At 40.9% G+C, this 24,605-nt stretch overlaps 1 protein-coding gene across 4 annotated transcripts in view; it reads left to right on the top strand.

The window, feature by feature from the left end:
• znf536 (zinc finger protein 536) overlaps positions 1-24,605 on the top strand; it is a 173,425-nt gene that overhangs the window by 85,710 nt on the left and 63,110 nt on the right. The gene's annotated exons all lie outside the window — the stretch shown is intronic.

Below are 24,605 nucleotides of genomic sequence, written 5' to 3'. Positions count from 1 at the left end.
TAACCCCCCCCAGTCCCCACACTGACACAGCTGTGTCTTAAGGTTGACCTTGAGGTCTCTCTGTAGTTGTGACAGACCAGGGAAGCTGACACGTTTTCATACGTGTAAATTCAAACATGTGTTGCCGTAGTGCACAAATTTAATGCTGCTACTGGTTAGAGCACACACTTCTTTCTAAGCCACAACAAAGTTACAGGTGAAAACTGCAAGGGAGGAAATGAAGCAGCATTAGACTAACTGGCCGAGTTTATATAAAAAGAAAATATTAGTTTTATTAGTTGCATAAATAAAAAAAAATCACCCTGCATGTTTTTTAAATTGTAAATACTTAATAGATATCAGTATGTTTCTATATATTTGTAAAAAGGAATCATGCTGTATTTTTACTGTATGCACTTGCCTGCAAACATATGTTTGCACATTAGGAAACAGGATGTGGCATGCTATACCTCTGTTTTACTTTTAATATCTCACTTGTTGCACTCACCGTATGAGAACAGACTTCCTCTCTTAACTGTATGTTTTTATAATTTTTTAAATTCTCTTTAACACACAGCAGCTTCATCTGCCAGCCTCCCTTCGACAAGCTCTGCCAACCTCTAAACCACCTACCCACTGCAATTTTGAGTTAAAGTTGAATTACAGTAATCAACAATAACATCTCAACTGTGAAAGAAGGTCGACACAATCGCTTTTGTCTTTAACACTACACTTGTTTAGAGATAGAGAGAGGGAGAGAGAGAGAGAGAAAGAGAGAGAGAGTTGCCTCAGAAACGTCCTTTAAGGACCTTTCTCCTCTCCCTCTCAATAATCAACCCTAAATGTATGCTTCTCATTCAATGGAATCTCTAGCCCTTTTTACGTCTGCTCTATCTTTCCCTTTATTACATTTTTTTTCCCATCTCCTCTTTTATTTCTTATTACTATTACAAGATTGGTTTGACTGAGGAAGGAATCCATTGTTATTTCAGATTCTTCACTCGGAATTGGGCTCTATAAACAAGGGGGGCTCCACTTTTGATAGTGTTTCTGAATTCATTATGAAAGGCCTTTGAGCGACAGCATGGAGAGACAGAAAGAGCGAAGGAAAGATTGCCTTAAACAGCAGTTTATTCTGAATGCCACAACAGACACTATTGAAACCTGAAGTAATGCTATGTAAGGCAGGGGCGTCAAAGTAGGATCTTCAATCCATCTGAATGCACACAAAGGTTGAATGAAAAGGAAGAGGTCAGTGTTGTTATCAGAAGGCTGGCAGGGTTGAGGGTCAACTAGACCTTCGTCTTTGATGGCAATCTGACATCCGTCTGTCTGTTTGAAAGTTTTACTGAAACTTAATTATGTACAATAATCAAAATTTAAAAAGATAACAACTCTGACAGAAGTCATTTTCTAACACCTGTATATTTTATCCCGTGTCCTCTTTATTTCCTCTCCTTATCTTTTTTAAAATATTCCCTCACCAATTTTCCTCAAGATAAAAATTCCCATGGCAAAATATTTCCAAGAGGAACAGCGTTTCAACATAGCGAGGATTACGCACATATCCCGAAGTCCTCAACACTGTCCAACATGTCAGTGAAACGCTTGCTCCATACAAATTGAAATTGGATTTGCCGATGGATGCCTTAGGTTATAAAGCATGGATATTCATCTAATTACACAGTTACAATGGGGGTAATTACACACGCAGAATTACTGTTACAATGTAATTGCTGTGTAATTAATGTCAAAATAAAACCCGAAATGTTCTGGCTTTACTTCATTTGCCCTTTTATTTGTAAAATGTTTCATATGTCTCTTTTTTCTGTGCCACTATGTAAAGAGTTTCACATTTCTGATTATAAATCAAGACAGGTATAGCGCACACACACATACAGTACATACACACACACACACACACACACACACACACACACAGACGCACATGCACTGTGTGATAAGTTTTATTCCATTTTATAGTTCAACAAACTACATTATCCTAATTACTGTTATAAAATATTCTTTTTGTAAGAGGAAATAAATTTATTATCATGCATTGACAATGAAGTGACAGTTTTTTTTCCCCTCACATACTATATATTTTACTTGTTTATTTGCTTTTCCTGGTCTGCTCTTCATGTGTTTAATTATTTTCCTCCCTATAAACACTTTTAAATATGAATCTGCCTCTCAATTACACATTTTCTTTACCTGCTTAAATCTTAAATCTCATGATTGTGCCTTTTTTTTCTTTTCATTTTTTTGTGTCTGTAGAAAAAAGTGAAAAGATGTCATAATGTGTGAGGCGAGTTCATTATGCTGCCGTATTTCAGTACAGTAGGTCAGGGCTCTGGTGTCCTTAAATGATAAAAGCCCCATTCAGCGCATTAATTGTCTGAATGCTTGCCTGATTGACACGCCTTGGATAAATGTAGGCTTAGTATTTTTGTGCATGCTTGAACAATATAAAAGGCCAATTTATTTCCCCCTCAGTAGCTCATTTGGTTTCTATCTCTCGCATGCCCACTTTCTACTCTATATTTCTTTCTTATCCTTCCTTCTTCTCTCCTTTAGACTCAATTTGTAAATATTACCCATAGTGAGAATTAGCATCTTTTTTTTCCTCAGTATATTTAAATTTCCAATTGTATTCCAAAGTGTATATGAAAGCGAGGCTGAGAGTGTTGTCTCTCTGTACTGCCCGTACTCCTTTGAGGCTGTCACCGGGCAGTCCTTATGAAACATTTATCAGTCTGTTTTATGTCTTAATGATCCTGTTAGGATTCCCTGCTTGGTTATGGAGACAACACAGAGCAATGTAGTGGGGAGAGAGAGCGAGAGAGAGCAAGAGAGCGAGAGAGCGGGAGAGAGAGAGAGAGAGAGAGAGAGAGAGAGAGAGAGAGAACAGGTTGGAGAAAGTAAACTGCATGCAGTATACCAACCAGATTTTAATTCCATGTCTTTGCCAAAACATTGCTTACCTTTCTCCTGTACAAGCCTCCTTGGCAAGGACGGGCTTTTTTTCATCACTCTCTCCATTTCTGTTTTATGTTTTTATAATTAAAACATAATATTTATCTTTCCGTAACAGAAGGATGCTGTGCTGGGGTAGGCAGCCTGTTTGAATATTAATATTTTAAATGCATCAGTATGACATCTCTTCGGCAGGCTTGGAAGGTGTCATTGCTTTAATTGGGAAATTGTGATCTTGTGGTGTGTTAACCCTGTGTGTTACAGGGGAGCTGTGAGTCTGGCTCAGTGAAAGAGTTAACAGCAATCTTTTGGTCATTCAGTCCACTGTAGTGCGAAAGTCTTGTTGTTGACACTGAGTTTCCTTTCACGAAAGTTGAAACTATTTGCCGAATGGCAGGATGGCACGTTGTTTTTTTGTGCCTGTGATGGGAATGTTGACTGGAGAGCGGGAGGGTGACAGCTGTCTGAATCCATCAGAGCTGAATTCCTCTGGAATGACGCTCTCTCTTTCTCTCTCTCTCTCTCTCTCTCTCTCGCTCTCTCTCTCCTCACTCTCTCTCTTTCTCTCTCTCTCTCTCTCTCTCTCTCTCTCTCTCTCTCTCTCCTCACTCTCTCTCTTTCTCTCTCTCTCTCTCTCTCTCTCTCTCTCTCTCTCTCCTCACTCTCTCTCTCACTCACTCTCTCTCTCTCTCTCTCTCTCTCTCTCTCTCTCTCTCTCTCTCTCTCTCTCCTGACGTTTTCCTGTCTCCCAAAAAACTAACGCATACAAATGGTGGATCCGTGTAGGAGGTTGCTTTGTTTGAACAAGTTAACTTGGGCATGATTGGGGTGCCTTTCGTGTGAAAGAGCAAGTGAATAAATTGACCTTTGTCTCATTAAAAATGGAGGACCAGGCATATGATACCATGACAGAAGAATCCTCCTTTAGCCTTTTCCCCTTTCTCTTCACCCCCTCCCCTGGCTAACGCTTTCCGAGTCTCTTCTTCTTGTTCTTGTTCTTCTTCTCCTGTATTTTCTCTCAGACTGTTTTTTTTTTTTTTTTGCTTATTAAAAAAATAAGAACGTTATAAGGATTAGTATCTAGGCGATGATACACTTGTCACACGCAGATTGCCTTTTCTCCCACAGCCATGCTGTGTTGGATAGGACAGGACAGGGTTTTGGAGTGGGGGGGGTGGAGGGCATTCATCACGCACTGATGAGTATCGCTCTCCTTTTCTACCCTCTCGTTCCCTCTCTCTCTCTTTCTCTCTCTCCTAACACCATTGACAGGCCACATAAAAAAGCCCTTTGTGTCAACATCACAACACTGACATGAGGCAGATAATGACATGAAAAGTTTGCCTCTTCTTTTTATTCTAGATTTTTAGTGATATTTATCTTTAATCAAAAGCTAAATAAGAGATGGAGGGAATAAAATGGTCAGAACATGGGGGGAAAAAAGAGTCCACGGATTAAGATCTTCATTTTTTTGCGACCGTGCATTCCAATTGTTCTTAAAATATTTGGCAATGTCAATTAGTAAGAGAGCAGAGCTAGCTGATGAACACAATTTTCCACTAGACTGAGCACCCTATTGTTGTGGAGCGAGGAGCAGATTTCTGAGGTCATTATCATTCCCCGTTAGCCTGGCCCAGCTGCTCCTCTCGACTCTAGCCAAACTCGACACCACGGCTCAGGGTAGCAGGCAGCAACAGGGGGCCTGGAGAGAGAGAGAGAGAGAGAAAGAGAGAGAGAGAGGAAAGGAGGGAGGGAGGACTGGCAGCAGGGAGAGAGTGAGCGAGCGAGAGAGCAGAACTGTGCATGATAGAGTGAGATGGAAATTCAGGGATGGTTGGAGAGGGCATGATGGGTGATGATGAGTGAACGAGGGTCAGATCTCAGAAACCGCGGCCTAGGTGCTGCTTTGAAATGTGAGTGAAATGGCTGGTTGAGAAGGGGGGTGGGGGAGTGAGGGAGAGAGAGAGAGAGAGAGAGAGAGAGAGGAGCATGGGGAGACAGAAGGAGACGAGTGCTGTGAAACAGAGTGCTGGGAGAGAATTAAAAAATCATTCATACGGTTCTTGGAGCCGAACGTTTAGATTATGAAGGCGAAAATTTTGGATGGTAATGTGACTGGGGGAAATAAAGAGCGAGGATGCCATAGCGCTCTGCTTGGGCAGTTCTTTCCCCCTGCAGATCCCTCCTCTGGCAGACGGGGGTAACACAGGGCAAACTCAGCACAGACACAAAGAGATAGATGAACACATGGTGGACGGGTGAAAATTAATTCACTTTTAATCTCAAAACATGATACATGCTGAAGCAATGAAGCTGACTGACAGTTGATCGGGGTGAAGGGGGAACGAGAAGGTGGGAAGCAAAACTAATCTGCTTTTACTCTTGCTTATATTGTTCATATAAGTGTAGCAGTGGAAACATTTCTTTCACTCTCTGCTCACTTCCTCAGGCCTGCCATGGCTGTGCCAGGGTGACACTTTATGACTGACCCATGAGAAAGAAAGAGCAAAGCTTTCTAGAGGACGACATGCATCAAAAATGCCACCTCTTGTAAATGTTTAGTGTTTTAAATATCTAAGTATTTTCTTCACTATGCCATGGAAAACTTTATAAAAATCCCGTAAAGCTAGAAATGGCATCAATGTCTGCCCAGTTTGTATATTCTGGCTCTTACAGTTTCTCATCCTCAGCTATATCACTCATGTTATGAATTGGTCTTAACTAGAGATTTATTTAATATATTTGCTCACGATATTTTTACAACTTTAACCCAGACCAGGCAGTTATGTAAGTAAGGATAAATGGTTTCCATTTTCATGAATGGTTTCCACTATCATCAGGAAATGTCCCACAAACTTTATATTTGCTTGTAAGCAGTAAAACACTCCTGCTCATGCTAATTTTTACCTCTAGTCCGGTGAACCTCTATGGCAAGCTTTCTAAAATAAACCAGACAAAAAAACAACTCCACCAACATACAGTATAGTGTGCTTCCTCCTATACAGGTCTCTGTCTCCCTTGTCTTTTGACTCAAATTAGTGCGTTCATATTTGGTTACATTGCTGCTCTGTATGTGTGGAAGAAAACAAATGTTACAGAAATACATGCCCCTGGTTATGTAACCTTTAGCTCCGTCTATTCTATCTCCTTCACCTTCCTTGATCTTTACCAGTCAGTTAGGAAGTTGCTTTACTCGTTATGTGTACTTTTGGCATTTATCATTTCCACGGCAGACATTTTGGTTTGTGTAACACTCCAATAAGGATCTCTTGCCCTTTTCAGCAACTCAGGCGTACAGCAGCGTTGTTTATTGTTGCTGACAGTGATAGGAAGTGGCCATGTGAACATTACTACCTCCTGTGCTTTTGAGTGGCTGGTTTTTGATTAATAAGAGGTGAATTATTTGATCTGGAGTGTAGGACACTGCAGTGTCTCTGGGCTTCTCCTCCTCCTCTCGCACAGAGGAGGGCTGATAAGCTGCCCCAATGGAAAGCCATGGAGCTCATCAGCAAATGAGTTATTTACTCCCTACGCACAAGGCCACTTAAACCCAACAGGCAGTTTTTTCTACCTTTAAACCAAGTTTTTGAGATTTTCTATTGCCATGTGAAATGCCATGTTCTACAAGCTGCTGTCTCTTTTCTACGTTGATTAAAACAACAAAAAAAAGTGAGATGCACTGTTTTATTCACACACTACAAAACATCATCATACTTGCATCATTGTATCCAAAAGGAAGCTGTTTTTTTTTAGATGATGAAAGGTTCTTTTGACTCAAAGAAAAAAAAATCGGAGAAGAAAAAAAGCCCCCTCACTTTTGTACTCGCCAGCTGTACATTTTAATGTGCTCCCAGAAGCATTTTTTCTCCTCCCCATTCTCTCCCTGTTCCTCTTCCCACTCACACCTTTCCCTGTTCGCCGGCTATACGTCTCACCCTCCCCTCACCTACCTGTAGAAAGTTTGCGTTGCATCAAAGCTATGCTCTCAGCTCGCAGCTGCCAAGCTCCTCGTCCCCTGTTAGCAGGCATCCAGCTGTCAGGCTCCGATAGGAGGAAGAGAGGGAGGAAATCTCTCACCAGCCATATGGTACCGAGTTCTGCCGGAGCATCACCGCTCCGTGGGCAAATGGCAAACTCATATATCTCATCAACACTGTTAATATCCAGCTCAGAGATAGAGAATATTAGCCTTTTCACCCTCCTCCATCCGAAGCTGGGATGTGGAAGACTGGGAGCCCAGCTGGATTCAGATCTCATGCTACTATGCCATGTTCTCAAGCTGCTTAAAATGTGCGAGTGTATTTCAGTTTTGGGGTAAGGAGCTGCTCTGTGATTTCCAGGATCCTCTGTGATTCCATGGATACCTGCCATGTAGTGCTAGGTACCACATCCCATTTCCTAACCAGAGCTGAATGTAAATCCCAGAACAGGTTGCAGTGCTTAAAATATGGCGAGAAAACCAGACACATTGAAGATTTGATATACTCAGCCCTTGAGAGTGAGGCTTCCATGTTTTGTCTATTAACAGGATGCTATTTTTCCCAAGCTAATCCTACCAGGCCTGTGCTATCAGCCTCTACTGCCTGAATGTAAGTGCTGCCTTATGGCATCACAAGCCTCGGTGAAGCAGTGGTATTATGGGTACATTACCACGTAATGCTGAAAACACTGTCAAACTCAGCGTGCGTGAATCCTCCTATTTTTTTCATACACCATCAGTGAGCATGGCCCTGAGCAGGAGGTATGCTGGGTAATTGGTGAGAGAGAAAGAAATGAGTGTATACCTCGCTATTCTATGTAAAAATGACTCGGAAAGAGATAAATTCTTAACCCACAAATCTTTTTTTCCCAACCCAACCTGAAGCAGTAGCCATTAGAAGTAGGAGCTTGGGAGATTAATATGGCGGTTGCAGTGTTTTGGAGGGACGGTAGCGTTAATGGCCCCACTGGGTTTTTAATGAGTGTTGTGCCCCAAACAAAATGAGCTAATTAGTGTTATCATCCATATATCAGGCCATACACATACACACTGATCCTTACTTTCTCTTCCTCTCTCACACAGAGACAGAAATCCTCAGCATCACTGCCTCTCCGTCTGCACCCGGGCTTTAGATCCTCAGGGTGATTTGCTGAGACACAGTGAGAGAGAGAGAGAGAGAGAGAGAGAGAGAGAGAGAGAGAGAGAGAGAGAGAGACAGAGAGAGAGAGAGAGAGAGAGAGAGGTCGCTCACCTGATATTTTTCACTCGTTTTGTTGATCAAATCAAAGATGACTGATGGTGAAATTGAGTCATTAATTGAAGAGAAGGGAGATCATTTGAATATGTTCTACTTAATTTGAATTGTAGCTGGTAGCAATTCAGATCTATCCATGAATAAATGCCATGTTAAAAATGTGAAGGTTTGACTCTGCTTATGCTGGTGGGGAAAGTTAACAGCAATGTGATGGCATACTGACCAGAAGAGTAGTTTTTATTCCCTTATTTAAAAAAAAATTGTGTCACAAATGTACTACTTCTAAAAGTGAGGAAACAAAAACAACTAATGAATGCATGAATGAATAATAAGTACACAAACGAACAAATAAAGAAATAAATAAATTTCGCTATAATGTATAACATACACCAAAAACAATATTAACAAGTAGATCATAATAATAATAATAATAATAATAATAATAATAATAATAATAATAATAATATTGTTAATAACAATAATAATACACATATGCATATATTTATTGACAATAAATATAATAACAAACAAATAAATAAATATATACAGTAGATAAATACATAATGTTTAATATTCTATGCTACTATACAGCAACAAGATGAACAGCATTATTATTATAATACAACAATAACAAACAATAATCAACATCATAATCATCATTATCGTCATACTGATACTACTACTATTTTCCTGTCCTGTAATCGGCCTTGTTCCAAACAGAAAGCATTACACAATCACTTGGATACATCCAGTACAACAGAACGAGACAGCAGTAACCAGTCTTGTGCCATTTTGTGGTTTATAGTGGAAACAAGGCTCTTGTAATCTCAGCATTCTGACACTCGGCCTTGTTACCTGCATGTAAGCTCATGTTTGTCACGCTATTGCTTCATGCTGGGGCTCGCTTGTTGACCTCCTCTTTATTTCTCTGGCACTAAGCCTATTATAAAATCAATAAACAATTGTGTGTTTTTTTTCCTCCTTTAAATCTTTTTTCTCCTCTGTACATCCTCTGTGATTTGAAAGGAAGCTCTCTTTCTCTCTCTCTCTCTCTCTCTCTCTCTCTCTCTCTCTCTCTTTCTCTCTCTCTGTCTCACACTCTCTCTCTCTCTCTCTCTCTCTCTCTGTCCTGTCTCTATCTGACCTGTCTAAGATCGCAGATTTAATTTAAATAAGAGGTTGCTGCCTTGTTATGTCCTGTGTCAGTCATAATGCACATTCACCAAATTTAGTAGGGACCTGAGGCCAAGCCTGCTTTAATAATTATATTAAATAATGAAGCATCACTTATAACATCCTAGAAAACTAATTATTTAAAGCATCGTCATTTTTTATACCAGCCCTTTTTTAGTGTAATATAGTTTAAAAGCCTAGTTTAGTTGGCAGGATATTGGAAATCAGTGCAGAGCTGTTGAACGTGACTATGCACGATTGTTGCTCACTCACTAACAGACTGCACGTATGCTCTTTGTCTTCCCGTTTCACATTCCACCACGCTGCATCGGCGCCCTGAGGCAAAGTTATGGAATGATCGAGGGCTTTTGAATAGTCACATTCTCAAAATGTAATAACCCATCTGATAAAAATCAACAAGCACCGAATTTGACAGCTGATTCGTACTTTGTGTATAAACTATAAAAAAAAGTTAGAGGTTTTAATTCCCGCTGTCAGTTTAAACAAAAAAGCGCCGAGTGAAAAGGTAGTCATGTCAACGGTAACCTCTTTCATTTCTACATCTTGAAGGAACTTGAAATATGAATTTAAAAAAAAATAAAAATACCTGTGATAGATTACTGTTGTGTTAGTTTTCAGTCTCTCTTTTTTTGTCTTTTTTATTTTCCTTTCCTCTCCTTCCTCTTATGTTCTTTTTTCCCTCTTCTTAGGTCTCATTCGAGTGCTGGTAATTATGGGTAATCATAAACAGCGGCGCTCTTGCTAATGAGACTGTGTGGTATGTTGGGTTCATACGGAGCCTCCACTTAGTGTGGGTAGAAGAGAAGCTCTTTGTTCTGTTTGTGGTGGTCTCGTTTTTTTTGCCAATTTGAAACGCTGCCTTTACAGTATGTTCTGTCTTTTTTTTCTTTTACCCCGAGTTTATGCTACTGTACATAGCGATAGATGGCAGATTTCTGCAAGCTGTTGAGTCGGCTTTGCCATGTTCACCCTTCATATGCCTGTTGCCTGCCATTTGGAGTTTGAAATCTCATTGGCTGGCCTTGCTTTGTAGGAGGTCACAGATTCTTGGTTATTCCCTAGATCGTTCCCTCAGGCTTTGGTGAAGCCTCCAAGGGTCATGTAGCTCATCTCTCATCCATTGGCAAGGCTACACATGCAGAAGTGCAGTTACAGAGTGGGCTTGAGTGTGTTTTGTTAGATAGATGACAAATCTATCACTGTCATCAATGTGTCACCCCACAGTTCTTAGTGTCCAAGTTGTAGAAATCTGCCCCAGTGACGATTTCCGTGGAAACAAGGATTCTGACAGGGGAGGTTACAAAGGTCTGTTCATCATAGTGGTAACACTCAACTGTCACCTATTCCACTCTTTACATGCTGGTTTATGATCCAGAGCCTTGTTTCTCACTCCAGACCAAAGCCTGTGGAGCAGCTGTGAGGCAACTCTACACCTTTAGCCCTATGTGCTTGCCCTGTGTCAAGCTCTCCAGAAGTCCCTCTGTATTCAAGAGGAAGAGAAATCTCTGTCTCTCTCTCAGTTGCACTGCTGTTCCCATATTTCCACTGGGAGAAACACTGACCTCATTTGTGAGGACAATAACCCCCTTGACTTTGGGGATTAAGACATGAAACCTTTGTGGATTAATTAGGTTTGGAGTTGAATTCATTTTGCTACACTGGAATGCAACAAGAAAGAAAGAGCGAGAGAAACAGAGAGAGCGAAAGAAACACAGAGAGCAAGAGAGAGAGAGAGAGAGAGAGAGAGAGAGAACAAAAAAAAAGAAAACTGTGGGTGAGCAGAAAGTTCAATCGTTCCTAGTTCATAGTAAAATATTTTGATTGCCCCTCAGGATGTTTTTTTTCCTTGACTAAATGCACTACATTACTGTAGCAGGAATGATTTTTTTTTAAGCTTTAAATCTCACACTATGCCTGTTACAGTTCTTCACACATCGGCGGCAAGAAGTGGCAGCGTCGACAGCGCCACGGGAATCGCATTGTTTCAGTTGTCTTGGTAACAAAGCTTGGTGTTTGTTTGTATAAGATCTAGCGCAATTGCAATTTAGTCGGTTAACACCTATTGTTGTTGTTAATAGCATATGTTATTTGACTTTAACTTTCATGTGAAAAGAGCTGTTAGCGTGTGTGTTTACAAAATACCAAACAGACTTAATTCACAGCAGAGCAACTAAAGAACAGTGCAAAATCTTACAGCTGTGCTCCGTCTTTCTCTTTGCATACCCTAACTGAACGTGTGGGCATCATTAAGCTAACACTTTTGTAATTATTTAAGCAAACTGTATGATCTGTGTCTCCCATGATCATTTCGTGTTTTTTCCCGCATTTATTCAAACACACAGGAGAAAAATAGTTTGCCGCTTGGATGTAAGTAAAAAGTGTGATGTATTTCCTTCATGTATTGAAAACTGAATAGAAGAGCCATCATTAAGCTTTAACAAGGAGTTAAGGCTTAATCGCTCTCTATTGTGATCAGAAAACATACTTTTTCTTTTTTTTGATACGATGAGCAGTAAACCAGAAACAGCGATACAGGAGCCGAGGTGATGAGGTTAACTTCTCCCTAGCTCTTTAAATGTCACACGTGTCTCATATGGGAGCGAGTCATATAGGGTTGCCGTGTGAGGAAAGAGGGTTGCAACACTGATTTATAATGACTCTGTTTTTCCAATCACATCTTATTCTCAAGGATTTCATATCCATTTGAAATAAACCTTATTCTTTGTGGTCATCCCTACACACACACACACACACACACATATATATATATATATATATATATATATATATATATATATATAGAGAGAGAGAGAGAGAGAGAGAGAGAGAGAGAGATGATTTTATTTCAATCACCAATTAAGAAATGAATCAAGTAATGAAACAAAGTGAATAAAACGCATAAACATAAAATATAGAAATGTGACATGGATTGAAAGCTTTCATTTAAAGTATTATTTAATTATTATAAGTTTATATTATTTATTATAAGTATTTTAATAAGAGTTATAGCATTTAACATTCAAATTTGGGCTGCAGAGCTTTTAAGAAATTCAGCCTAGAATAAAATATTTTTTTTTTACAATAAACATTTTAATTTGGAAACTCATAATTAGTATTGTTTCAAATTTAAAAATGGGTCACTTTAATCCTAATAAAGCATATGGTTTAAATTATTAAATGAATCTCCCTGAGGCCTGTTATGCTTTAAGATATTAGTGAGAAAAAAAATCAGATGCAACTTTTTTCTGAAGGCCCTGACATTTTGTTGATTGTACCCAAGGGCCATTATTGTAGAGATTTGGGTGTTTTAGCAGCAGGTCTATGAGAAGTTTTTGCTCTGTTCTCTGGAGGCATTAGGTTTAGTGGGGGTTTAGTGCTACGGCTCAGCTCGCTCCCTCAACGTGGCTAAAACCGCGGCTAAGCTTTGTGAGCCCCTCGCTGGGGACCGAGCGCCTAAATGCCACCTCTCTCCTGGCTCTGGCTGCAGGTGAGGTGTAATCGTGCTGCAGAAGCACTTCCCCCTGCCAGGAACAGGTATTCCCCATTAGACACAGGGTTGAGGATTCATGAAAGATCATCAAAGCTAGTTTCCTCATGGCTCTTGCTACAGCACCTGCTTCACAAAAGAATCGGTTGGGATTTTACCTTTATGGTTCTGTTACTTGTGTTTTTCAGTTGTTTTTTTTTCCTCATGCTTGTTGTGAAGTGGGGATGAGAAAGGAACAACTTGAACTTTCAAGCAAGGAGGAAAAAAAGAAGTTTGGAGGACGTTTCTGAATTATGTTTATGAGACACAAGCTGCTCACAGCCTGAACATGGCATCATGTCAATGAGGATCTATTTTGATAAAGTTTATTTTTACTCCCCACAAGGCTCGGCATGGTTAAGCATGAAAAAAAAAGAGTTGGTGTAGGCACAGATCTTAAGTCAACATATCCTGATTCTAAATGTCTTGGACAGATCTTGAGATGAAAACCTGTTACAGTACGTGAACGATATACAGTAAAATAGAACAGTTCACGTCTGATCACGATAATCCAGCACAAGACTCAGTAATGATTCACTGGCAAAAGGTTACCGGGTGTCTTCTGAAACACAGAAATGTTTGGTGTGGTGATGGAAACGTGCGCTAACAGTCAGATTTTTCTTATCTCATGCTTACTGTAGCGGTAAGTGGAGCATCTGACGGCTCACTGTGACGCTGCCTGGCGGACAGGTGAGATGGGCGAGCAAGCGACACTTTGGAGACGTGTGTTCACACCATGGCATCGTTCTCCATCTGCAAGCTTTCAGAAAATCCTCCTTCAGCTTGTCTCTGCTACACACACACACACACACACACACACACGAGCAGCAGCACAGGAGAGTATTCATTGGCTACTGTTTCCAACTTTGAAAAAATTAAGCTTCTTACTTCCGTACCTTCAACCAACTGCTGTAGCTAAATCTGTCCTATAGATGCTTGCTACATTTACAACACTCACCATCAAACACTGAGTGTGAATCGTGTGTGCATTTTGGAAACGGTTCTCCTTCCTGCCATGCCGTGTCCTCTTTCTCAACTCGAGGTGATGTTGGTTAAACAGAGAGCAGCACTTTGAGTCAGCCTCAGGGAGGTTTTTTTAAATTCCCCTTTAAATGCTTGGCACGCTTGGTGGGCTTTTTGGAGGGACTTTGCCTAAACAGACGGTCTCCCACTGCAGCGAGTGGGTCGAGGTCCAGGGAGCCGCATGAGTTTCTCAAGACGCATCACTGTCTCTCTGGAAACCAGTGCACTAGAAACTCGGCATCTTCCCCCTTATGGCTCTTCCAGAGAAGCTCGAAACAATCTTTAACTCTAACTTCAAGTGTTAGTCCAACCTTGCCCAAGTCCCTGATTGAAATAGTCCACAAAGTCCTCAAACAGCCCTCACACACACACACACACACACACACACACCACATTTAAATCTAAAGAACCTCAGAACATGGTCAGCAAAGCACTGTTATTGCTGTCTACTGATTTCTTTATCTCATCTGTCTAATACACACTTTATTCAGTACTTTTCTCTAGCCTTTGCATTTTACCTTTCATCACCTTTCCATTTTACACCTGCTCACTTTTTCGGGATGCCGAACCTGTCACCGATTTTTTCCCCCTACAAACCCCTCCCCATCCTCTCCCGCTTTCTTCTCTTTGTAAATTAAATCCACATAACAGAGATCGATGGCTGCCTCCTAATCACGTTAGACGTATTGTTTTAAAATACCAGCGCCCAGCTGGTGAATCCTGGTGCTCTTCTGTTTGTCTCTGTTTAAGAAATCAGACCTATTTGGCTCCCACCTACCCCCCCCCCCATGCCCCCCCACACCCCAAATCTTCGTCTTTTGCCCAATCTCTCTGTTTTCTAAGCCCAAGGTGTTGGCTTAAATTCTAGGTGTCACATATCTGACCATATTTCAAGCAGGGATTGAAGCATGTATAAACCCCTTTCCCTTTAAAGGTCAGACATTAGCGCTGGTAAAAATTGATCTGTGGGTTTTATGAATTTAGCCCCTGTATTGGAGCTGCTTTGTAATGGGAAGATTCAGCGGGGGAAGCTTAACACAGCATTGTTTTGCTTTGACAACGCAGCCACGAGAGCCACTGCAGCTGTTCCCTCTGCTCACAATGGCAGATTAATTAACACAATCATGCGCTTCTGGCTGGCGCTCAACACGCAGGTCTGCTCTGGGATAGATAGGTAAATCCTATACATGCGTTTCCAGACAGAGCGTATTCTTGATGGGGTTCACAACTAGATATATATTTGCAGTGTGACTGGTCAGCCTTTTGGAGAAAAAAAAACAACATATAAATGGGTAAAGAATAGAGAGAGGAAGGAAAAAGAACTACAAATGAGGAGAAGAGGCCTAAGCTAATTGGTCCAAAGTATTTCTGGGAAGTGTTGTGTATTTCAGAAGAGCACTTCCTTTCTCTAACCACTCTATTTTTTTTTTTCTTTTTCTATCTCACACTCTCTTTCCTCCCTCTTGAGCTGCCAGGACCATTAGCTGGCTTTCCTAATTAAGATTCTGCTGGCCGATCCGTCTCTCTTTCTTAGTTAGTTCCCTGACATTTTAAACTGTCTATTATTCCAGCCGGCTTTCAGGTGCAATGCTGTGTAAATGGCAAGTCAAAAATTATGTATCTTTTTCATACAGTTATCCATCAAGGACTATTAGAGGGAGCGGTCTGAGCGCTTAAATCATTACCGAATGCTGTGATCTTTCCCGATTGATCTTATCTCTCACTTCTACTGTCATTCTATTACCACATTATACATCCTCTTTTTTTGTTCTTTCTTTTTTTTTTAAGTGTTTCTTCTTCTTTCTTCTATTCAGCGCTACAAATCCTAAGTTGGGTTTTGAACACATGTCGATATTTTAACCTTGCTCCCTTCGCTTCTTGATATAATGATCACTTAACAGTCAAGAGTAAGGGAAGGAGGAAATTAGGGTGTCGGTGGAGGCAACAACAACAGCCAAGCAATTATGTTTCCCTCAGCCCAAACGTTCTGCCGTTAATGAAATCCCTTATCGTGGTGGTGAGGAAAGGATGCTAGGACAGGTGTGAGAATCGCACACGGTTCATTTATCACTCCCGAAAATGAAAGAGAAAGGAGGAATATACAGACACGGAGGCAACAAGTGTGAGCGAGTTTCAACGTCTGCGATAATGTGTTTCTCCGGTACATATTTTGCACTTTGATTGGCAGCAAGGACTCATTCTATTTTCAGTTGTATAAATATAGGCCCTCATCAGAAAGCCTTGCCACACATGCACGCAACACACAGACTTCCAGGAAGACTGTGTGTGAGGAAAAGTGAAGTAGGGAAATAAGACTGATAGATAGTCTGAGAGAGAGAGGGGGAGAGAGGGAGAAAGAGAGAGAGAGAAAGAGAGAAAGTGAGATGAAGGTCTGTCAAGTGAATGTCTGATCTATGGCTATGGCGCCTCTTTGCTGTGGACAGCATTTTTCTCTAGTATTTACCTTGACGGAAGATGTCCACACTTTTCCTCTTTCACATCAAAAACTCCATCATTGCAATTCACAGTACAGCTTACATTAGCAGGGGTAGCGGACGAGAGACAGCGAGAGAGAAATGGAGAGAGAGAGAGAGAGAGAGAGAGAGAGAGAGAGAGAGAGAGAGAGCGTGTAAGACCCTTTAATGACGCTAATGCTGTGTGAGACTTTGGCTCCTGCTAAAGGAAGCTATCTGATTGGAAACAGCTCTGGGAGTCTGGGAGGTTGGCCCTGGCTCGTTTCATTTAATGACCCATTTCCTTCGCTCGTGCCACAAGCAGTTAACAGCAGTCAAGGTGCCCAGAGGTTCACCGCAGTGTAAGAGCACGCCAGACCCTGGGCAAAGAGGGGGGGTCACAGAGAGCAGACATGTTCGGGTGACGGGGTATCACAGGTGCATGATCAGCTGACTGGGAAAATACTCTTGCTTTTTTCTTTTTTTTTGAGTACAGTTTGATCTGAGTTGTAGTGGATTACATTTGCAGCTATTACAAGTTGTCTATACAAGTTTCCATTCAAATAGAGGAGTCCAGGGATAAGACCTACTACTATGATTGACTACTAGAGCTATAATAGTAATACATTTTATTTGATTATATGAGTTATCCAGTGAACCAATAACCCTTTAAATACCATAGTTTCAGTTCATCTACTGTATAGAAAAAGACAGAGAGTTGGTGGTGACACATGCGACCTTCGCCTGCTGCTCCTCAGGCCACAGGATCAGCCATAATGGAATCAGCCAAAACTTGAGCTCACACACACTTATCGAGCTAATGATCAGTTATTAATATTCACAATCTCTGGCCTTGATGTTCCTGCATGGGTATAGACGGAAGGCAATTATGTCACGATCATCCTTTCCAATGCTGCCATCTGAGGATATTTATAAATATATAAGAGATAGATCTTAGTGTGCTGAGTTATTGCCCTCTTAGTGCAGATATACAGATTCAGATTAATTTGTAATTAGTCTTGAGATGTTGAGGCTGTGTAGATAAAGGATTCGACTTGCTCGCTCCATTCCATAAATGCTGATCATTTAAAATGAACAAATGCTGGGTGTCTGATAAAAATAGCTTCGGCCAGAATTATTTTGTTCGCCTGACAAATTCCGACACATATGTCTGTATGCGCTGGCAACAGCGAGGCCGGCGGTAAATGAGTTTTGAAATAAACTGTTATTGTTTAGTTGTAAACATTTCGCCACATCGGATCCATATAATGGAATCTTGGGTCATGCTTAAGTGTCAGCATGTTGGTGGTATTGTACAAACACAGTCCTTTACAGAGAGACAAAGAGAGAGAGAGGAGGAGAGGAGAAAAGAAAAACAGCGAGGGAGGGAGAAAAGAGAGAAAAAATGAGATGATAGGGCAGAAGTCAGCCCCTTCTCTATGTAAAAATGTGAGTTAATTTTCAATATCCTGTCATACGATGCTTTTCACCAGGCTTAGGTTCACATTAATTTGCTCCAAATGTCAGACATCTCCACTCAGATAAAACAGACGACAAGAAAGAAAGACACAAGGCTGCTTTTTCTGGCCTGTGGAATCATCGGAATAGTTTTTAGTCATATTAAGATGGGGGGGTGGTCTATTAATAGTTGAGTCATCTGCGCTGCAATGTTCAGAAATGGCAAATTGTTAGATCCCCAATGGTGATTATTACTCTCTGTCAATGACCTTCATAACAAATTAACATTCCGGCTGTGGAGGAAATAGGAGCGGGCTCTCTCACAGACATGTGTTAGGGGTGACGCACAGCAAACTGAAAAGAATGGAAGCCGTGGAAGGAGAAGTGGTGGAAAGAGAATAGGTTGTGATAGATGGGTGGGCTTTGGGGGTGGAGGGGGGGGGTGCTGGGTGCTGGGCTACAACACAAATAAATCATCACTCTGATCTATTTTTTAGCTACGAGTGCGAAGGAGTGATCATGTGTAAACGTGACATACACTGTAGATGCGTTTTGTTACAGTAGCAAAATTGACCGAATCTCGAACGAACCCGCATTTCACACGTACACAAACACACACATGCTTTCACACGCGTGATTATGTAGCTGTTATCAGCTTTCGCACCGTGTGCTTCATTTTATTATCAATCATCACCCTTTTCAGAAATCCGCCTACCAGGCTGTTCTTAGCTACTTTACTCCTTGTCTACATTTCGCCAAACTTTCATTAGACATTTCACTCAGATTAATGTGGGTTAAATAAATGATATCTAATATCGAGGATAAGGAAAAGAGGCAGTGTAGAGACAGGCTTATATCCCAGCCTGACTCTGAGCTGCTCATAGCGCAGTGTTTGGCATGATAAATCGCTTTATTTCATTTTCCGAGGCACTGGACAAGCGCATATATGAGTAAAACAGCGGACGTCCTTGGCGGTACAATTTATGGGACCCAAGGCTCAAGATAAAAAAAAAAACGACACATACTAGATCTGCTGTAAGAAAAGAGATTTTGTTTAAGGCCACATATTAAAGGCTTGCCGGTTGTTACATTTTTTAAAGTGTTCATCAGATCAGTGTTACAGAAACAGTCTGTCTTGGTGTCTGGTTTTATAATTCTATTGTGCATCAGGTCATAACCTTTATGGTAATTTTCTCCAAGTACCACTGCATTCTTTTAATTCACATTAAAGCAATGAAAGGAGAGGAGTGATGCTTTTTGAAAGCTAATGGCTTTACAGCGAAGGTAATGGATTCAGAAGGGTGCTGTAGCTGTGCCTTGGACATGGATCTGTAAGTCAGCTTTATGATTGCCTGTTGTACTTGTTGATTTGGCCGGCTAGAAAAATGAATAGGAAATCAATGTCAGGCGAGAATGTGTTTTTTTTTTTTTTTTTGTCCAACCGTTTAAAGAGTTTTAAAGGCACAGCAGCAGATGAGTCTGCTGTTCTATTTGTGTCATTTTAATATTTATTAATATCACTATGGCCACGGATATGTACATACGAAAGGTAGCTTCTAATTTAGTAGAATTAAATCAGGAAGCCGATTTGCACGACTGATCCATAGAAATCATGTCGTCTCTATGCAGACCAAATCTATTCAGGCTTCACTAATGACAAACACTTCCTTCCTGCCAAAACAGTCAGCACCCAATGAATATTTACCACTATTAAGAGCAGCCGGCCCTAGTGAAGCAGAGCTCCTTATAAGATACCCACCCTTGGGGCCTGCTCGTGCCCACTCATACCTAGGACGGTTCCTGATCACGTGAACCCCCTGGGTTCCTGCATCGGGCCAGCGGTGGTCTCCTGTTCCTCCCGCCTGTGCTTTACGCTTTGATCACTCTGCAGAATAATACAGTTAGTGAGACCTCACTGCCTCCTCAGCAACCCTGCTTTTTGCTTTTTTTTCTCAGGACTTGTTTATTACTTTAGTTTTTTTTTCCCCTTTTTCTTTTTTTTGTAAATTTGCTGCTCTTTGAAGCCTGAAAGCAACTCGAGAGGAGAAAACAAAGATGGGTGCGTGCCAGCCGGAAAGTTATGGCACCATTCCTGTTCCCCCAGCTCGGCAGAGGCTTCGCCTTTAAAGAGGGAGAGGCGCACCTTCTGTCACTAGCGGAGGGAGGGAGGGTGCACAGGAGAGAGAGAGAGAGAGAGGGAGAGAGAGAGAGAGAGAGAGAGAGAGAGAGAGAGAGAGAGAGAGAGAGAGCTACACAGAAAAAGTGAGAGAAAGACAGAGCGAGATAGAGAGAGAGAGGAAGGGGGGTTCTCCATGGTCAGGAGCGCTGTCAATGTGGCTCATTTGCACGGTTCTGCTACTTTCACCTCGCTGACCTCCTGAGACAATGTCATGTTGTTGTGCTGGTGTGCGGCTCACGCTGCTTGGACGGGGTGTGTTATGAAGACCTTGAGACACCGTGGTCAGGTTTTAGGCGTAAGCAAGTCATTTCTGACTGCAGTGCGAAAGAGATAACGATTCATATCGAAGCATGGTGTTTTATGTGTCCTATTAAACTGCATCGAAAGCAGTGTTATTGATAGAGTGAATTCAGTCAAGCTTGTAAAGGCATGAATGATTTCTAATTCCTTGCAATCGAAGGCAGAATGCTTGAAGCTTAATTTCACCTGACCCCCTCCACTCGCAGGCAGAACAAATGTGCTCTAAAAAAGAGAAATGTGCCGTTCTGTTCAGCGAGCAGAAAAAGGACAGTCTTCCCTCCTCCTTTTATAATCCCACTTTCGCTCAGCCCGTCGCTAATAAATATAAATGTTTGTGATTAGCATCGCGGCGGCACAGGTGCATGTTTGTTGCGAGGGGAGGCATGTTCATTAATTTTCAGCGATGAAAAGTGCACTGCGCCATAAACGCACAGTCCAAAAAAACGCATCGGCTGATAAATGAATGCACAGATTGTTAATGTACCATTGTATGGTTGAGCCTCACCGAGCTTTAAAAAAAATTGGCCTTCCTGCCAAATCGGTGCTAGCTGCAAGTAGCATGTGCAGCAGAGCCCTTCCTTAAAGTCAGATTTTACGTTGTAGATCATTAAAACTCTCTCTCTCTTTCTGTCTGTTTGTGTGTTAATGTGTATGTTTCTACTTAGACATAGGAGTAGAATTATATAGACAGCTGAGCTTTTCCCTGCTGTGACTTCACTACCATGTGTTGAGTAATTGGTTCTTTAGGCTGATGTGCCATTGAGCTGTGTGTATGGTCCATGTGTACGGCATTTGGTGCCCGGAACATGCAGATTTGGCCATGAGTGTTATATTATACCCTAGAATTAAGCTGTCAAAATGATGTTGCACATACCCACAAGATTTAATCTGCAGTGAAGACAAATAAACATCCTTATTTCATATTCTCCATCATTTCTGCCCATCAGGTCTATGTGGATTATTTATATATTTTTTTTATTTAATCTTCCTGTTTTTTTACTTTTTTTTTTTTTTTTATTTAGAATACTCAAATCATGTGAATCTGAGTTTAATGGCATACCTAGAACATAAAAACATGTCTGTTTTTTGGGGGGCAAAACCACTCATGACTAAAATTAAGCTTTTTTTTTAAATATGCTTGTGCTTGGAGCAAGAAAACACGACTCTCCTGCAGACAAAGAAAAGAAAATCTGCTGAAAATGGGTTGTTTTTCAGTTGCTGCGAAAATGTTTTATTAGGGGACCGCTGAACACCTGCCTTAAAATGTCGTTTCAACATCTCCCGAATGCCATTTTGCTTAATTGACTTGGAAATGGCCCAAATGTATTGCTGAATGCAGTCTAATTAATATTAATAATAAATGCCATTATTAACATCAAAGAACATCTGGTGCCCCTGTTTACCCACATGCCTTATATGTAACACATTTTGCGGCTGTTTCATCTCACAAACAGAGCAGGGATAAACACTTTTTGAATTTAAGCTGTATTTTTTTTTATTTAAATTCTCATTATGTTTTATGAATTTATTTCCTCATTGACACTCTGGTCAGGGTTTGGTTTGCTCCTTTCACGGCCAACGCTGGCAATGCGACTGCGCTGCTTTTTCTGGGCAAAAGACTTCGTTGTTGTGATACCAATGAAACATTTACTGGCATACACCTAAAAAAATAAAATCTGCCTAAGCTGAGATCCATGCCGTGAAACTGCATTAAGAACTTCGACCACCATAAATCAGCAAGCTAAATAACTTTAATCTAAAATTTCATTAAGTAGTGCTTGTCAGGTAGTAAAAGTAAGAGATAATGCAGTGGTGTTTAATGATAATTGGTGTTTGGTTAATAAATTCTGCGAGTTCCGATTACTTTTCAAGCAGCCGCTAGAATGCTAGCCTCAGCAGTGTAACTAAACCTCAAATTGATTAACTCGCCTGAACCAGCCCGTTCACAAAGATGGCACTGGTCCAAATCAAAAAAGAGCGTGTAGTGCGCACATCAGCCGGATGGTGTTGTGTTGCTCCAGCGTAAGGAAATCAACTCCCCCCGGGTGCATTTTTAAAAGCCTAATGCCTTTCAAATGATGTCATCACATTTACCTCTCTCTCTTTCTCTCTGTATCTCTTTCTATCTGTCTCTGTCTTATTTTTTTCTGTAGCATTTTCTTCTGTTGCCTTGCACAGGCTGCTGTAAGAGAGAGGTCAATGGCTTTGACTGAGACACGTGACACATTATTGTAATGGAGATGAGAGACATCTTGTGTTTTTATGATTGCTTCTTCTTCCTTTTTTTTATTTCCGGAAAGTGATATGAGAGCAATCAAAACCACACGACAACCTGATTTGGTGTGGCGAGTGTGATAGGAAAAGTACCATTAAGAGAGAGGAGGCACTTTTGTTTTTGTTGTCTTTCTTTTCATTAATGGGAACAGGGTGTGGTCCATCTGGAGGGACTCCAGAGGATGCACACACACATTCAAACACACAGACACACACACACACGTACACGCACACACACACACACACACACACACACACACTGTTGCAAATCCACATAAAGTCCATATCCTCTCTTACAGTAAACACATACACACCCTGGTGGTAGTTCATGAGTAGCTTGAGCTTGTGTGTGTGTGTGTGTATGTGTGTGTAAGACATGAGACAGACAGCAGGGTGAGTGACTGATACTCCTCCTCCTCCCAGATGGCTCATGCCACTGGCCCTTGGTCTGATCCCAGCTCTTTGTTTCAGTTAGCTGTAGTGCATTAGTGGAGGCCCAGTATACAGCATAATCCACACTTCACACCTCAGCACTGTCCAGATTTCTAATTTTGGGTAAAAAAAAATAAATAATAAATAAATAAAACAAAAACAACATTTCTATACGGTTAAACAGTTACTTATCATCTCCAGCAAAATTAGCAGCTCATATCATAACCATTCTATTCTATTTGATTTTAATCTTTTTCCACACAAACAAATTAATCGTATTTTATACATTTTTCATTTAGATTTTCCCCAAACACAATTGATTACAATGACAGTAAATGTCTCTAAAGCACAGTGCAAAATAAGATTCTTGTGCTTCAGCATCTACAAAACCCACCCTTGAGACTTATTGTTTGTACATATTAGCAGTTTAAAATATGAAGCCTATACTTGGCTTGTGACAATCATTTTAATATTGTGTGTCTCGAACCGATTTTTTCCCCCTTTGCATAAAAAGAGGATGTGAAATGGAAAATCAATACAGAGAAAATAGTTATAGGTGGGGGGTTATCGGGAATCTGTGTGTTCCAGACACCCTGGGCAGAAGGATGGAGCGTAATATATGTGGTGACCTTCAAATGTCATAAATGTGTTGTGCAATAAACTGTCAATATTTGTGGTTATACGGCACAGGATGAATTTTACAGTAATTGGAACGGCCATATTAAAAGCCAGGAAGCAGTCAGCTGATTAAAGACACCGCTGTTGGGCCGGCTGGATGTGCGTGTGTGTGTGTGTATGTGTGTGTTTTTGTACACTTTCTTTTAAGCCCATTTTAAATGAGTACAGGAAAGTTTTTAGAACCTGCTACAACTCAGTAATACGTTTTTTAGTATGTTTGAGTGAATTGACCTCCCTCCTTGTATCTTCCCTAAAAAAAGGCTCACACACTTGTCACTAAAGCTAATTTATCAGGATACAAACTCGAACTAGGTCAGAGTAGGTGTTTGTATCATTGTGTGTATGTTTGGGTCAAAAAATGGGGCATGCAGTACAATGTAATGTGTGTAGGCAAAGCGAGGGAAGCAAATCACAGGCACGTGATCAGTCACAAGAGTGGAGGAGAATGCTGACTTCACCCTTTCTCCCACTTAACCCTTTCTCTTTTTCTAACTTCTTAAATCTCCCTTGATTTTTAAAAAGGGTTGGGGGAAAATAATATAAAGAAATGGAAAGCTTATTGGAAAAAAAGATTGTGTGGAACGGTTGCCTAAGTGGGTTGCTCCATTTAGACCGTTTCTTTCCTCACATACATCTCATATCAGGTAGCGCAGAGTAACTGAGAAAAAGTCGCCTTTTAAACTTTACTTCACCTCCATTAGTACTTTGTAGTTCAAGTTACAGTCTGAAAACTGAAGCAAACTTTATGACTGCATGTTTATTATTATGTTATGTGGCTGGTCAGTTTCAAACCCTGCTTTCTGCATGGCTTCTGATATCTCGACAGCATGAACTTGTGATCTAATGCAGCATAATAATTTGAGCATATGTGCAAAAATATGTGCTAATACCTCAGCATA

The sequence above is a fragment of the Tachysurus vachellii genome, chromosome 23 (assembly GCF_030014155.1).
Source record: "Tachysurus vachellii isolate PV-2020 chromosome 23, HZAU_Pvac_v1, whole genome shotgun sequence".
In the NCBI taxonomy this organism is placed as follows: domain Eukaryota; kingdom Metazoa; phylum Chordata; class Actinopteri; order Siluriformes; family Bagridae; genus Tachysurus; species Tachysurus vachellii.
The sequence above is the reverse complement of the archived record's forward strand: the minus strand, read 5'-3'. Positions and strand labels throughout refer to the sequence as shown.